Genomic DNA, 13943 nt, shown 5'->3' on the forward strand with positions numbered 1-13943 from the left:
TCAGTGCTAACATGGATCCTAAGTAGGAAAGCGTGCTCATCGAGTTCATCCGTGAGAACCAGGACATCTTTGCATGGAAACCTTCAGACATGCCAGGTGTACTGAGAGAACTCGCTGAGCGCACTCCTAATATTGATCCTAAATTTATGCTGGTGAAACAGTTCCTTCGTCCGTTCAATGAAGAGCGACATGAGGCCATTAGAGAAGAGGTGGCCCGGCTCATGGCGGTCGGGTTCATCATTGAAGTTTTTCACCCTGAGTGGTTTGCTAATCCTGTGCTGGTGCTTAAGAAAAATGACACCTGGCGTATGTGTGTGGATTATACAAATGTCAATAAAGCTTGTCCAGCTGATCCTTTTGCTCTTCCCCATATTGAATATATAATAGACGCCACAGTGGGTTGTGAGCATCTGTGCTTCCTGGATGCTTATTCTGGTTATCATTAGATTAAGATGGCAGTTAAAGACCAAGAGAAGACAGTTTTTAACACACCGTTTGGGGCTTTCTGCTCTGTGCCTATGCCTTTTGGGCTCAAGAGTGCATAGGCGACTTATCAGCGTTGTGTCCAGAATTTTTTTCATAACTAGACTGGACGTAATGTTCATGCTTATGTGGATGATATCTTTGTTAAGTCCAGAAAGAAGGAGACTCTGATAGATGATTTAAAGGAGACCTTTGATAATCTTCGAGTCTATAAGATGATTCTTAACCCGGCCAAGTGTGTTTTTAGTGTGCCTACAGGAAAGCTCTTGGGTTTCCTGGTCTCAGGGAGGGGAATTGAAGCTAACCTGGAGAAGATCAAAGCTATCACTTCATTGGCTAACCCGACGTGTGTCAATGATGTCCAGTGCTTGGCTGGTTGTATCGCAACATTAAGTTGGTTCATAAGCCGCCTGGGTGAGAAGGCAATTCCTTTGTACCAGATGATGAAGAAAATAGATCACTTTGTTTGGAGTGATGCTGCTAATGAAGCGTTTGAGGCACTCAAAAGTAGTTAGCTAAGCCACCAATCCTTGCGGCTCCCGTTGAGAACCTTGCTCCTATACGTGGCGGCTAATAGTAGATCTGTCAGTGTGGCAATTCTGGTGGAGTGTAAGGAGACGGGTAAGGAATACCCAGTCCAAAGGCTGGCATATTATGTCAGTGAAGTGTTAACTGAGTCTAAGCAGCGATAACCACATTGGTAAAAACTGGTATATGGGGTGTTCATGGTCAGTCGTAAACTGAAGCATTATTTTCTTGTCCATCCTATTATTGTGGTCAGTTTTGCTCCTTTGGGGGATATCATTCAGAACAGAGAGGCCACATGTCGAGTGGCTAAGTGGGCTATTGAGCTCGGACCCCATGGTTTGAACTATATGCCAAGGATAACTATTAAATCTCAGGCTCTTGTCGATTTCATCAATGACTGGACGGAATTGCAGACGCCTGAGGAGAAGCCTAATAACACATATTGGACTATTCACTTTGATGGGTCCATGCAATTAGAAGGCTCAGGGGTGGAGTTATTTTTACTTCCCCACGAGGTGATAAATTTCGCTATGTTTTAAGGTTGATGCTTCCTTATACTAACAATGCAGGTGAATATGAAGCTTTGCTCCATGACCTTCGAACGGCCAAAGAGATGAATTTAAGCCGGGTCAGGTGTTTTGGCGACTAGGATCTAGTGGCTCAGCAAGTTTCAGGCACTTGAGATTCCAAGGACCCGCGCATGTCGGCTTATCATCGGGCAGTTGATAATACTGCTGGTCACTTCAAGGGCTATCAGGTGGAACATCTTGATCAAAGGAAGAATGAGGCGGCTGATGCCTTGAGCTGGCTTGGGTATCAACGTAAGTCGGTGCCCCCTAATGTGTTTCTTGATGTGCAACATAATCCTTTAGTCAAGTTACCATCAGAAGAGGATCTTGCTATTCCTGACCCGGAGGCGTAAATGGTGGCGGCTCTCCATGCTATTCCTTATTGGACACTTCCCTACTTGGCTTATATGACCCGGGGCGAGTTACCTGAGGATGAAACTTTGGCCAGGCAGATAACTCGCGGTCTAAGTCTATGACTATTGTCAATGGTGAGTTACACCGATGCAATGTCATAGGTGTGTTCCGGCGTTGTGTTTCTCCTGAAGAGGGCCATGGGATTTTAAGACAAATCCATGAAGGTGATTGTGGTCATCATGATGGCTCTAAATCTCTAGTGGCTAAAGCTTTTCGCCATGGATTTTTACTGGTTGATGGCTCATGCTGATGCCAAAGATATCGTCCGTAAGTGTGATGGATGTCAGAAGTTTTCGCAATGGGCTCATGTGCCAGCTCAAGAATTGAGGATGGTTCCAATTACTTGGTCATTCGTAGTCTGGGGGATCGATATGGTTGGACCTTTCAAGAGGTCTAAGGATAAGAAAACCCAACTCTTGGTGGCGGTTGACAAATTTACCAAGTGGGTTGAAGCAAAGCCGGTCAGCAAGTGTGATGCGCAATGACAATTTAGTTTGTTAAAAAATTGATGTTCCGATTTGGTTACCCTCATAGTATCATAACTGATAATGACACTAATCTTTCTAAGGCTGCTATGAAAGAATTCTATCAAACAAGAGCATATTCATCTTGATGTCTCTTATGTGGCTCATACACAGTCTAATGGTCAAGCTGAGAGGACTAATCAAGAAATTTTGAGAGGTATCAAGCCCCGGCTTATGGTTCCTTTGCAGCGAATGCCGGGTTGTTGGGTTGAGGAGTTACCTTTAGTACTTTGGAGTATCAACACCACCCCCAACAAGTCAACAGGCTATACGCCTTTCTTCATGGTTTATGGTGCAGGGGCGGTTCTTCCAAGTGATATCCGTCATGACTCGCCTCATGTGGCGGCTTATGTTGAAACTGAGAATGAAATAGCGTGTCAAAACGCAGTCGACGCTTTGGACGAGGAGCGTGACCTGGCGCGGCTCATTCGGCGATATACCAACAGGACCCGCATCGCTATCATAGCCTCAAAGTTAAGACCCGGGCGTTTCAAGAAGGCGACTTGGTATACCGGCTTATTCAAGATCAAACAGATATGCAAAAGTTATCCCCACCTTGGGAAGAACCCTTTGTGGTTAGCAAGAACCTGAAGAATGGGTCATATTACCTCATTGATATATGTGAGCTCAAGGATTCTCACAAGTCGGAGGAGGAGACCCGCCGTCCTTGGAATATTGCACATCTTTGGCCATACTACACTTGAGCCGCCAGCTCATAAATTGTACATACTTTTGCCAATGTATATATTTGTGATCAATATAATAAAGCCAGCATCCCCGAACGGGGCCTCTATTGTTTCATTTCTGAGTATTCGAGCCTTTATTGGTTGATCATAAGGTCACTTGGGGGCTTCCAACCACTTGGTTTAGATTTCATACCCTCTTGGTCAGCTTAAATGTCACTTTTCATAGGTTTTTCCTGCCTGTTTGCAACTTGCTACTCCACTAGGTGACCCTCCAAACTCTTAACAGTCAATATTTTTAAAGACCTTGAACTCGTTAAGGTTCAAACGGCGAATTTTGTCACGTGAGAGCCGGCTTGCAGTGAGCTAGGTCAAACCACAGCTGTTGCAGCCTTGAACGCAATCATGTGGCCTACATGCCAAGTGGCTGTGGCGGCCTTAAACACAATCATGTGGACTAAGTGCCAAATGGCTGTTGCAGCCTTTAAAGCAATCATGTGGCCTGAGTGACAGACGACTGTTGCGGCCTTGAAAGCAAACATGAGGCATGAGTGCCAAATGGTGTTGCGGCATTGAAAGAAATCACGAGGCCTGAATGACAAACGGCTGCTGAGGCCTTGAAAGCAAATATGCGGCTTATAAGCCACCTTTTTCGGCCACGCTTTAAAAGCTGGCCCAAGTTAATTTTGAGCTTTGCATATATTTTGTTTGGATTTTAGATGCTTTTAAGTTTTCAAAGTTTTGGTTTTAAAGGTCCCCGAGTCGCCTGGTTCCAGGTTATGATAGTTATGGTTGACTATTTGGGGTTATAACCCGCCCGAGTTTTTGACTTTAAGTTGCCAGTGCATTATGGCTCATGCTTGAATATTTTCGGGTTATAACCCGCCCTGTTTTTGGACAATGAGTCACCAGTTAATTTTGACTTCACAAAGCTAAGATGATGATTTTTTAGTCATGAGAGGCTACTACTATTAGGGTTGTCACCCGCCCTGGTTATTGATGTTAAGTCGCCAGGGCATGTATTTAACCTCTTATGGTAGGACATGCAGAATTTTACACACAAGCAAGAGTGTTGCAATGGCTAGTATGACCAATTGGATCAAGCTTGTCATAAAGACTAAACCTGATATTTCAAATAGTTACCATGCAGATGGAATGACAAGACGGATCATTGTTTCAAAAGACTACTCTACTAAAAGCCTATCACAAGACCATAAGTTTGGAGCCAAAATGTTTTTTGGAGAAGAGATCTTGTACTCTGGCCTGAGAGCCGCCTGGTTTATCAATGATTTCTTTCATGGCCAGTTGACGATTCCGGGTCATCCTGCGTCGTCTCTTCTTCTTTGCCCATCTGGAGGTCAGGTGACGTCTAGTCGATGCCGGTTAAGGCCTCGAATATGGATCCATCATTTATAATGAGGGTAGAGTCAAGATCTGGGGCAAAGAGGTGCTTACACCTGACAGGCACAAGTTTCATCACTTCATGGATGGGTGGCTTAATCTTGTTGTTCTGATCACCATAAGTCAGCGTGTAGTGCTTCAGATTTAGTTCTTCAATAAGCTTACACGCCATAGGTCGCACCTCCATCACGCACTTGTTAAAATCTTGCTCCTCAAAGGTTGACCCGTCATCTTTAAACTCAGGGCACCGTGCGGCGATCTCTAACGGGTCCAGTTCTATTTCCCATGCCTTGGCTCGGCCTAGAGTGACAATAGCTCCTGCTCGGGCGGCTGACAATCGGCACTCTTGGATTTGAGCCGGCGAAGTTGAAAATTGTTCTAGTACGGCCTTGAGGAGTGTTGGGGGATTCTTCCCACCTGACAAGGGCAATGAGTTTGTGCAGAGTTCCGTTATACAGTTGTTCGATCAATGAGTACACTGCCTTTAACTTCATTAGCGTACTTTCCCCAAGGCTGGCGGTTCTAGGGCCTGTTTACATAAGACGTAAGAGTCGCCAAATGAATTAAAAAGATCGCATAAGCATAAGTCGCTAGGCAAGTCACAACAATATCGAACTTACTAATGAGTAAGGGTTTGAATCTTACCAAATATGGCAGCTGTCATTTGAATAATATGTTGTTTTAAGTCGGATAACTCTTTAGTTATCGGCTTAAGAGAAGCTTCTACGTCTTTCTCCTTCTTGATTAAAGCCGCCTTGTCAGTTTCCCAGCCGGCTCTCTCAGCATCAAAATCCATTTTCAACTTCTTTATTGCTTCTAATGAGGCCTTCAGCTCTGATTTGGCATTTGAAGTTTCGGATTGCTGCAGCTTTAAACCTTGTGTTAAGTCGCCAACTTGTGTAGCAACCCGACCCGAATGGATCAAGTCTCTGTGCTTAAGTGTCATCCCTGGATCGGTATGCTGACACACACAGTACTCGAGGATTTATAACAAAGGTAAATCACATGTAAAAGTAACGTAAATACTATTACCTCAATCCAAAATAGCGAAAATAACAAGGTTGTGGATTCCCATCAACACCAACGACAAAGTTGGGTGTAGAAATCGTAACCCTAACGTATCACTTACTCGTCGTAAGATTCCTGCAACATGAGACGTTGCGGCCATAGAGGGTCAGTACATTGAATGTACTAGCAAATTCACACCATAGAGAGAAATGATTAACAATGGCTATCACTACATGCATATTTGGCTGGTGGAAAAGCTCTATGGTTATAGTTTTTGCGAAAAGCCAGTTTTCCCTATTACAAAGGAATAAATCTTATTTAACTATCATGGTGGTTGTTGAACATTGAGAATGGTTGACAGCATTCTCAATCCCAATTAAATAACATCATTAAACCCAACAAACTTAATTTAAAGTAACGTGATGAGATCAACAGGATAATCCAAGTACCAGAGACTCAAGATGTCCATAACCGGGGACACGGCTAATCATGATTAGTTTGTACACTCTGCAGAGGTTTACGCACTTTTCCCCACAAGACTCGATCTCCCCCATTGGATTTCTCGCACTACAGGATGTTTGAGAAACGGATGACCGAGACATAGTCTTTCAGAAGCGTTTGCACCTTACGATGGGTAGACCGTACCACCTACAACCCCTACATCTGCTAGTCTACCACTGTAAGAGTTCACACGACTTAATCAACTATGCTAGAGCCCCATAATAGCTTGTGGCTGCACACGGACCGTAGGATGATCACACGGTATATCCCCGGGATCTCCTAGGACAACACTGGTATTTCCCCAGGTGTCCGGGCAAGTCCATTGGTATATCCCCAGGGTGCCCCTAGCAATCCACCTAGATGTGTATTAAAGTTGCCACCTTAAGTTGAACCATTAATTAACAATCTCACATCTGTCATGAAATACTCTCAAACCCAATCCACGTCTACGAGCATAGCATGGCAATGTAAGCATAACGTAATAGTAACTCCCAAGGTTTGAATGCGGGGCAATAGGTTCCTACCTCATCAACTACTTCCCAATACCCACAATTTAATTAGATCCTAATCATGCAATGTTTGAGGTTTGATCTAATGCAACAAAACTGGGTATGAAAGAGGTATGATCAAAGTGTGAACTTGCCTGCAATGTTGATGAAGATGATTCGCACTCAAAACTCTTGATAGATCTACTCGTCACACTCCGGTCAATCTATCATAAGCAAGCAATAGTAACCACACATAAGCAATCACTCAAAGAAAACAGAAAGAACGAAGAAGATGATTCGAAAACATCAAAACCAAGCAAATAACTCTTGCAACATAAAACAATTTCTAACAGTACCAAAATTATGTGAATTTGGCCTTATTAGAATGTTTAGGTCAAGATCTTCGATTTGCAAAAAGAATCAACTCATACGGAGCTACGAAACTCAAGTTATGATCAAACGAAGTTTGAATTCAAATCTGATCTAATTTAAATTTTAATATTTTCAAAAACATGTCTGAGTTGTTTTACTGGATAGAGGAGATCGTAACGAAGACGTGGGCGTTGGTTTCGTTGGATTTGGATAAACGGGTAAAAAGTTGTAGAGGTTTGAAGCAGAGGGACTAATCTGTAAAAGAAATACTACAAAGAGGTCCCTATCTAAAACTAAAAGAAAAAGAAAAAGGCTAAAAAGTGAACGTTCGCTAACTAGTTCTTAAACAGAGAACGTTCTCTAAATAGATCTAACTAAAAAAACTAAACCATTTTTTTATGAAAACCGAACCCTAAAATAAACCGGCGAACCGGGCGGAATTATTACCGGTTCACCGCGGTTTCGACGCCGGCGGCGGTTTTTTTCCATGGCGGTTGGAGTCCGGTGAGGACGGCAGATCGACGGCGAGCGGGGCGGCAGCGCAAGCGACGGCGGGGAGCGACACGGGGCGGAGCGGCAAGCCGGCAGCAGCAGGCGGCGGCGGTGGCAGCGCGGTGCGGCGGCGGCAGCGGCGAAGTGCAGCGGCAGCGGCGGCGCGGCTTCGGCCGGATGCGGGAGGCGCGGCGAGAGGCGGGGAAGAGGAGAGAGGGCGGCGCGGGGCTGCGGCTTTATAGGGGGAGGAGGGGAAGAGGAGGAGGTCGGAGGCGGCACGGCCTCCCATGGCGGCACGGCGGCGTGTAGGAGACGAACTCCTGCGGGAGCTCGGGGACGGGGCGACGTGGGCTGGGCCACGGCCTGTTGGGCCGGCTGGCCTGGCGGGAAGTTTTAAAAAAAAAATTCAGACAAATAAAATAATAAAAGCAAAATAAATAAAAATATTTTATAGGCATATTATATATCAAAATTTTCAGAAAAAGATTCTCTACGACATGAACATTTTTATAATTCCAAATAAAATCCACAAAATTCAAATAATTCAAACAATGCTCCTGCTCTAATAAAATCCACCAAAAATCATTTAAAAAAATACCAAAATGATTTCAAATTAATTTTCTCCAATTTTCTGTTATAGGGAATCATGTTACCCTATTTTCCATGTATTTTTATTTTGGAGAAAAATAATTTGAATAAAACTCAAATAACTCCAAATTGAAAATAAATTCAAAAGAACTTTGAATTTAATTCTTTAAAACTCCCAACTCATATTTCATATAATTTGAAGAAGTCATTTTATCTTCTCTCATGAAAATCATTGAGCTGCATGAAGTTTATGAATTGAAAATATTTTCAAATGAAATTCAAATATTTTCAACAACCCTTTTCATTTAATTTAAATGGCAGAAGTCATGTCATCTTCTCTCTAGCGTTTTGGGTTGAAAAGAATTTGAATTCACGGAGATCAGAAAGCAAATATAAAAGTTTGGGAAAGTCCTTTTATTCCCTCTCATTTAACTTTCAAAAAGTTTCGAATTCACTCACTCAATCATACAACAAACAAGCAAGCAATCAAATCTATCTATTTATTATAACATTCCAAAATTTAGAATTTTGGGATGTTACAACTTGCGACCTTTTCATGTTCGATTCTTCCTGGAATGGATAAAAGCAAAGGTTACGTAACAAGGAGCAAATTTTTTATCATACAATTCATTAAAAAGTCCCAAGCACATTGCAAAAAGTGCACTTGGCACTTGGGGGCTAATGCAGGCTGTTTTAAAAGTTCTTATGACCCGGCTTAACTTATCAGTTTAAGCCGCCCCTTGAGGGTTACAGGTTTGGATTTCTTAAGCAATCGCAAGACCCGGCTCAACTTGGCAGTTTAAGCCGGCCCTTGGGGGCTGCATGTTAGGATTTCTTAAGTAATTGCAAGTCCCGGCTTAACTTGTCAGTTTAAGCCGGCCCTTCGGGGCTACAGTTTGTTTAAGTCGGCCCTTGCTAAGGCTATAGGTTATTAGGATGTCCTAAACATATTCAACATTTTTTCGTATACTTAAGACTTGGCGGCTGTATAAGTACATATGGAAAGAAGTTAGTAGCGTACCTCATAGTGTTCCTTCATAAGGTTTACTAAGTCGGCCTCAAGGTCGCGGCTAGTGTGAATGCAGTTAAGATAACTAGGGTGGATGTCGCTAGCACTCAGAGCAGCATAAGTCTCTAGATCCAGCTTCACTTTGCCTTTTCCCAAAGAATGAGCTTCTTCTTTGGCGTTGTGTTTAGCTAAGACAGTTGGATTCCCTGGTTCTGTGTAGCCTATCCCAGTAATGAGAATATCTTTAGTAGTATTCTAAGGGCTTGACGGTTTGGGATTTGGTGAGTCATCACTGGCAGCCGGGTTGATTTTAGTATGGATTGATTCCAGAGCCGCCAGGTCAATTTGTGGTAGCGGGTCATTGATAGGACCTTCAAGATTTTGAGGTGAAGTTTCAAGGGCCTCGTCTATTTGTGTTTATAGTTCAGGAGCATTGGGGGTCTCTAGAAGACCCGCCCACCTTCTGCTTTTTACCTGGTTTGGCTACGCCTCTACAATAAAGATGCAAGAAATCATAAGCATATATTGTCACAAATAATCTACGAAGCAAAGTGGTATCATTACCCTTGGCAAGCTTTGAAGACCGGCATTTGAGTGCCTGTGGTCGCTAGATGATGGAGAGGTCCCCTGGTAGTTTGAGTCGGAAAGAGTAAGAGGTTGACGAAAAAGACCAGCTTTTGGCAAAGTAATTGTTGGGTTATAAGGCACCTCATGTCGACACTTGCGAACAGGGGTATTAGGTAAGCCAGAGTTGAGGTCATGAAAACCGTCACTCTGGGTCATACGTCTGGAGTCATGTTGCTACTTCTTCAAAAGAAAATTGGGGTCCAAATAAGCAAGAGGATGATAAAATCTTAGTTTCCGGATGACCCGCCGGGTTTTCTTTCTTGGCAAAGGATTTGAGTCGGAGGAGACAAGTATTACCTCTGTTGCATTTGCTCGGCTTGTCTCTGCGTCATCCTGTGAAGAGTCAGTATCAATAAGTTGCGTAAAAAAGACGACCAACGGAATTGGGTTCTCCCTCCAAGTTATCCAGCTTCACAAGATCTTCCGCTGTTTGTTTTTTATGGCGAATCGGAGCATGGGACTTGGCCTTAGATTTCTTAACCGAGGTGGCGGGTTGCGGTTTCCTGGTCCAGAAGGCGGAGTCAGCCTGCTTAAGCGTAAAAAGAGATCAAATTAAGGTATAAGCCGGTTTGACATATATTGAAGCAAGTAAAGGTAAATACTTACAGGTGGAGCTGGGTTCTGTTTAAAGAATGGGGGCAGGCCCACTTTGTTGCAGTTCTCGTGAGACTCATCAAGTAGGGTCCTCATGGTCTTAAAAACTTCTTCCACAGTAAAGTTATCTTTTGTGAACTATTGAGGATCATTTGGTTCGCCAGAATATTCATACATTAAGCTGGAGCAACGGCTTAAAGGGAGTATCTTCCAAATGACCCAGCACCGGATCAAATCAACCCCAAGTAGCCCATTAGCCAACAAGGTTTTGGCCCTAGAAAGTAATGGGAGAGCCATGGCATGCTCTTCTGGAATTATTTTCCTGGGCGGGTCAAAGTTCAGTGGAAGACCCTCAACTCTAAACCCGGGCAGAGGGTATTCTGTAGTAGGCGCGATGTTTTTATAGTAAAAACAAGTGGTTACCCGTCCCTTGGGGTGACTGTGTAAGACGGTGGAGGGAAAGATGTTATCTCTCTGTCTCTGAATTGAGATCCCACCTAATTCTTAACTCGGGCCATTTTTGCATTCAGTTTGGCGGTTCATATAGAAGAATTCCTTGAAAAGAGGGACTATGGGTGCTCTCTGAAGATAAACCTCACAGAAAATTTGGAAGTGGCAGATATTGGACCCTTAGTTCAGCCCTATATCTTGAGGGTGTAGATTAAAATAATGAATAAGATCTCCGAAGAACCTAGACCCGGGTGGGGTAAACCCTCTAAGTATGTGATCAGTAAAGACTATGATCTCGTCTTCAGCAGAAGTTGGGGGTACTTCACCATTACTGACTCGCCATCCAAGGTCTTGTTGACTCGCCAATAGGCCCTACGAAATCATGAACGATCTTCTTGGTAACCAAGGACCATTCCCTGTTGACGATAGTAATTTTTCGGCAGTTGAAAAGTTACGGCCTGGAAAGTATTAGGTGGTCATGGTTATGAGTATATCACAAGTCGTTTATGTGTTGAAAGACGGGTCAACTACAACTAAAATACACCTTAATTATAAGGTATGATCACCAAAGTTATGAAGCAACATATTGATAAGTAAAATTACAAAGGCATGTTCGAAGCTCCAGCTGGGTTATGGGCGTTACAGATAAGCTGGCTAAAAGATTGGCGGTGATGCGGAGCATCCCAAGGTCATCCCCATAGACCAACCTACATCTCCCATGACACCACTTGGACCAATCATAAGAGCTCGAGCAAAGGCTATCGAAGATAAGGTGAACTTGCTCCTCTCCGAACAACCACTTTCTTCACATGAGACATGGCTACTACCTCAAGAAGAGACCATATGTGTGACCAGTTACTTGGAGAAAGGCTACGGAACAACTACACTCAACGGAAAAGGCGGCGAGGACACCAAGTACAAGGAACAAGAAGAAGAGCTGCCGCGGAACCTCCAACCTACGGACGCTCGACGGCTGTTGCATCAGCCAGCCGACCAAGTCCCAGACAGAAGACGCTCCAGCGACCGGACGACCGACGCCGACCAGACGTCCGACGAACTCTAGGTCCCGTACGACCATCACTGAGCCAAAATGTCGGAAGTATGGAAGCCTCCAGACGACCGACGCCTCGGACGTCCAACCCCGACCGAAGATCGACAAAACCTGACTAGAGCCGAAACATCAGACTTCCTACAAGTACCGGACATTCGGACCCTGACGAGCCTTCAGACGATCGCTGACTGTCGGACGTTCGATGCATGTGTGTTGACAGCATGTTGGGCCGAGGCCCATGTACCCCTTCGTCCACTAAGACTATAAATAGACCTCCTCCTCCCACTTTCTAGGGTTAGCAAAGGATTAGCTCAATTTAGAGATAAAGCTTTGCTCATCCACTTGGTTACTTCTCCCTTGGAGTTCACGACCTCTACGAAGAAGATCCCCCAAGCGGATTCAAGACCCGTAATGGGAACACCTCAAGACCTCCTCACAGAGAAGAACTTGTTACTTGCATCGTCCTTTGTTGGATTTGGATCATGTATCTTCTTGTGTTTCAGGGATCTAGCACATCTGTAATCAAATCATGTTGGTTTGAGTGATACCTCTCGTGTTTCCCCTCGTGTTCATCGTAGGATCCTGAAAGTGCAACTATACCTAGGTGGTTTTGGTAATTCCTAACAACATATAGCTCATTGAGCTAATGCTATTTGAAGATAAATATTTCAAGAAAGCTCAATGATTGGCATGACATGGATTAGAAAGTGGATCCCTCAAAATGCTAAGGACAAAAGATTGGCTCAAGCTCAAAGCACAAGACTCTACATCTTACTTTTAGTGATCCAAGATCACATTGAGTCCATAGGAAAAGCCAATAGTATTAAAAGGGGGTGAGGTGTTGCTTAATGAGTTACTTGCTCAAAATGCTAAGCGATATTCTCCAAAAAAACCTCAACTAATTTCTCATATCCACATATTTCCCAAACCAAAAGTTAAACTCGGCCCCACCAAAATCTTCTATCCGGCGCCACCGAGTTCACTTGACATAGCCACTGCCAGAAACCCTAGTCACTTCGGTCTCACCGATAGGGATCTTGGTCTCACCGAGATGGAATTGCAAACTCTCTGTTTCCCTTCATAATGTTTCGGTCCAACCGAGATGAGCGATCGGTCCCACCGAGATTGCAATGCAAACTCTGTGTTTCCCCTTCGTAATGTTTCGGTCTAACCGAGATGAGCGAATCGGTCCCACCGAGTTTGCCTGACCAACTCTCTGTTTGTCTATTATCAAAATCGGTCCCACCGAGTTTGTGTAATCGGTCTCACCGAGATTACGTTATGCCCTAACCCTAATGGAATCGTCCCACCGAGTTGACATGTCGGTCCCACCGAAAAGCCTAACGGTCACATTATGAACAAAATCTATCTGACCGAGTTTTATGATTCAGTCCCTCCGAGTTTGGTGATTTGTGTGTAACGGTTAGATTTTGTGTGGAGGCTATATATACCCCTCCACACACTCTTCATTGGAGGAGAGAGCCATCAGAATATGCCTACACTTCCAACATACATTTTCTGAGAGAGAACCACCTACACTTGTGTTGAGGTCAAGATATTCCATTCCAACCACATAAATCTTGATCTCTAGCCTTCCCCAAGTTGCTTTCCACTCAAATCATCTTTCTACCAAATGCAATCCTATGAGAGAGAGTTGAGTGTTGGGGAGACTATCATTTGAAGCACAAAAGCAAGGAGTTCATCATCAACACACCATCTATTACCTTTTGGAGAGTGGTGTCTCCTAGATTGGTTAGTCACTTGGGAGCCTCCATCAAGATTGTGGAGTTGAACCAAGGAGTTTGTATGGGCAAGGAGATCGCCTACTTCGTGAAGATCTACCCTAGTGAGGCAAGTCCTTCGTGGGCGATGGCCATGGTCGGATAGACAAGGTTGCTTCTTCATGGACCCTTCATGGGTGGAGCCCTTCGTGGACTCGCGCAACCGTTACCCTTCGTGGGTTGAAGTCTACATCAACGTGGATGTACGATAGCACCACCTATCGGAACCATGCCAAAAATCTCCGTGTCTACATTGCGTTTGCTCCCTCCAAACTCCTCCCTTTACCTTCATATGCAATTGTTTTCCATTCCACTGCTATACTCTTAGAATTGCATGAGTAGTTTGATTACTTGAATTGTGCTAAGTTGCTAAAATCTGC

The sequence above is a fragment of the Triticum dicoccoides genome, chromosome 6A (genome assembly GCF_002162155.2).
Source record: "Triticum dicoccoides isolate Atlit2015 ecotype Zavitan chromosome 6A, WEW_v2.0, whole genome shotgun sequence".
NCBI lineage: Eukaryota > Viridiplantae > Streptophyta > Magnoliopsida > Poales > Poaceae > Triticum > Triticum dicoccoides.